Genomic DNA, 4,265 nt, shown 5'->3' with positions numbered 1-4,265 from the left:
GTAATCGATTTTTTTTTGTATTTTATCTAAAACGAATATATTCACGAATATACTGTACAAGCTTCGTAAAAACTTAGTTACGTGTTACTATTTAATATAATAACTTCACAATTCGCAATTCGCACGATTAGCATCACATCACGAATAAAAATCGAATTAACAATAAAACTAGTTTATCACCAGTGTTGCCAATTACCAAAATGTTTAACTCAACATAACATGGTAAACATAGTGTTTTACTTTTATCGGTAATATACTTCATCAGCTTGATCCTAAAAACGATGGTCAGAATTTTAAAATGATACATCATAAATTTTAGTTTACTATAGTTACACTTATAGAGTATTATTACCTGACAACAGTCGTGTAGTGGTGCGTGAAGGCACTTTAAAACACAGCAGTCGCGGGTTCAGTTTCCGCTCGGGGTAAATTTTTGTATTTGTGGGTCGATTTCATGAATCGAAGTAAATTGCCATTTTTTTTCGATTAAAAAATTCCTTGTTTTATTATTATTGGGCAGTATATATAATGTTTACAATTACAGATTTTTGTACGGAATATATAAAATTATGCATGGTATTTGCTTGACCATATGAGTCGAATGAAAATCCTCCAAATACAAATTAAGTATATGTGGCACTAATAATTAACTATGTGACACATTGAATATTTTTTATAGTATAATTTAACTGAATAAGCTGGTGAATAGGTGACGCGAGCGTTACAAAAAGTATGATCGTGCGTGACAATTAGTAATTGAGAGGGAGATATAAGTTAGTGAAGATAGCTAGAGAGAGTTACGTTTCGTATATTACTCTAGGGGCAAGACAAAGGGAAGAAGAAAGGTGCGAGCACACATTTTCTTTGTCTCTTTCTCTCATATATACATACATATAGATGGAGCTAAAGTTTTACTAAGTTTTATTTCAATCGTGTGGTTTAAAGCACACTCAACATATCAACAATTTAATGAAAAAGTTTCCCCTGAAATAGTGGTAATATTTTTTAACTGGTAGGCTTATTCCTCACAGATTAAAATAAATAGCTTGACATAAGGGTCAAACTAGATTATAGATGCAGTAAGAACAGATAAAAAATACACAATAATAAGTTAGGGTCAAACTAAACTAGCAAGTATTACTATTAATTTTTCATATTATTACCTCTTACAATCGGCTATCACGTTCAATAATCTGTATAAGATGTAGATTAAACTGTTTAAACAACCTAGATTTAGTCATTAATTAGTCCAATTAATGATTAGTAAAATAATGCATTTTACAAAGTAACGCGTTAACAATAGAATAAAAACAATGAGTCTGCTTTAGACCATACTGAAGTAAAACTTCTTTAGCTCCATCTAACTTATATCTCCCTCTCAACTTCCGTTCACCTCGTCCGATCACCTTTTCCTAACGCTCTCGTCATGTATTTACCAGCTTAGGTACTCCTCAAGTCAAGCATGCGTAAAAAAGTATTATTTCAATAATGGAATTTAATATAATATTACCTTTATAACCAAGTTTGATCGTTATTCCTGTATTCTGTCGTACTGTCAATCGCGGGTCAACCTACCTACATACTTAGGTATCATGCATATTATTTATAATTAGATTATTATTTTGAAGTGAAACTTGACTCGTTGTGATTTGAAACTCGACCTAAACTCGACGAAACGAATGCATAACGATAAATTCTAACGAAAAAATCTCTCTTAAGGCTCCTTTTCAGAAGTTTCTCATCTGCCGTGTATGAGTTGCATATACAAATTTTTTTATTTGCGGAATGCTTACTTAAAACTGACTCCCTGAGTTAGCGAAATACCTCGACAATTTTGTGAGTACTCTGTATATACGAATACGATCATTAACTTTTAATAGTAGTAGAAACGACACTATTGAGAGTATCATAATTATTGTGATTATGAAGTTCTTTTTTTAATCATCTTTTGTATTTGGTAATTAATAGGTATATTGTAATATCCAAATAAAATAAACAGTTAAAAAAAGAACCACTTAAGTTGTCCATATAAAAATAAATTAAGTTTTGCTTGTCGTTATTATTCTGGACTATTTTCAATGATTATATTCTGATTAATTGACAAGCCCGTTGACACTGTGTGCTGTGACCCTGCTTTCTGCTCCTGGGGTTGTGAGTTCGAGTCTGGGTGTAGTATTTATTATTTGTATGCATTTATCGAAAAAAAAAAAACAATATACTGCTATATCAGTCTGTCAAAGTCTCACAAACCACGTTCAGTCTTCACCATATTTAGTTTGAAACTGCTGTCGTATCGATCGATAAACTAGAGAAAGTACTGATTTGCAGCAGTCTTTGTTTTATTGTCTTTATAATATCAGTTTGATGTTTACGCCCAGATTCAGGGTGGGAATTGAACCACAACACCCCGAGCAAAAATCAAGGTCACTGCAAAAAAAATGAAGAAATTTGCCCAGTAGGCTTAATCCAAAACAATAAGGGTTTCAATAAAATAATATATAGTGGCCAAAATAGATCACCAAAAAAGATATGGTCTTTCATCACGACAACGTTCGACCACGTCCTAACGTCTTTAGGCACTCAACGAAAATTGACAGAGTTTGACTGGGGAGTCTTAATGCATCCACCATATGACCTCGATCTTGTACCATCAGATTTTTAATTGTTTTAATCTCATCAGAATTCTTTAGGTAGTGTAAAATTAATATCAAGGGAGGACTGTCAAAACTACTTGTTGCGGTTTTTTAATGAGAAGTCCTAAAACTTCTATAACAAAGGAATCCTGTTCGTAGCTACGAGATGGCAGCAAGTTATTGAAAAAACTGGTACCTACATAGATATTATAATTTAATGTAAATAAATTTTGTACCTTGAATTACTATATAATATACGAAGAAACTTTTTCTAACTAGATTGAATATCAATTGTATACGATAAAAACAAAAATATACCAACTTAATAATAAATCAACCATAAATATAAAATATTATTTTACGTAAAGAAAACGTACAAAAATAAACTTAAGAGACAATACTTTCGTTTCATACAAAAGGTACGTTTTTCTAACTAGTATTAAAAAGGTTTCAGACACGAGAGAATGACTATACCTAAATGTTTCAGAACATTGAAAAAGTGACTATAAAAAGTTTATGAAAACTTACTACTTTATTAAGCGACTTTAAAGGAGGAGGAGGTTTCTCAATTCGACCGTATGTATATATTTTCATTTTTTTTGATGTTGGTTCGCGGATAACTTCATCGTTTATGAACCGATTTTGTTGATTATTTTTTTGTTAGAAAGGAGATATCCCACTAATTGGACCATTTGGATGAGGGGAATCTTCGAAAATCGTAATAGCGACTAGTGCGTTTGTTAATTTTTTTGGTCTACTTAGTTTTTTTTCTATCGATGTAATTGAAGTCGGGTTTTTTCGTTTGCTGACAAACACAATTATTATTATAACATACTCTCCCGTAGTTTACATATTAGATACATTTTATAACCGATATATATATATATTGTATTTTCATATTATGTATTTTTATACTTGCTGATCCCGCAAACGTTGCTTGCAATATATGTTATAAACCCCTTTAATCTCTCACCCTTATAACTAAGGGGGTGTGAAAAAAAGATTTTGGCCGATTCTCAGACTACTACCCGATATGCACACAAAATTTCATAAAAATCGGTCCAGCCGTTTCGGAGGATTATTGTATCTAACATTGTGACGCGAGAATTTTATATATAAGATAAAGGAATGCGTTATTGTGTAAGTATATATACTTAGTTGTATACTGAACGACCTTAAAAACAAACATGCTGCTTAGTCTAGAACCTATTGTCAGACCCGTGAAATTTTTTTAACAATATAATAACCTGCAAATTAGTACAATAAGATTTTACGCAAAGGTGATTTTTGAAATATCTAGATTACTTTGTTCTTTGTCATAATGCCTTAGAGACATTTGACTATGTTACTAGAAAAAGTCTGATAATTTCAGATTGGTACTTTTCTGAACTTGTACTGGAATAGGTACATACATGCGTACAAATGCCATCGACCTATCATAAAAACTTTGTACATATTTGATAATATATTATGTTAAGTGGACATAGAGATGTATGATATGTTTTTACAGGCGTATACAGCTCTTCCGTTAAAATGTATCTTACAAATAAGCGAATAATTTTAATATATTATAATTTGATACGGAGTTTTATTTGAGTTCTTTCTATTGGACTTTTTGTATAAATGTTTTCC

This window comes from Melitaea cinxia, chromosome 7, assembly GCF_905220565.1.
Source record: "Melitaea cinxia chromosome 7, ilMelCinx1.1, whole genome shotgun sequence".
Classification (NCBI taxonomy): Eukaryota; Metazoa; Arthropoda; class Insecta; order Lepidoptera; family Nymphalidae; genus Melitaea; species Melitaea cinxia.
The sequence above is the reverse complement of the archived record's forward strand: the minus strand, read 5'-3'. Positions refer to the sequence as shown.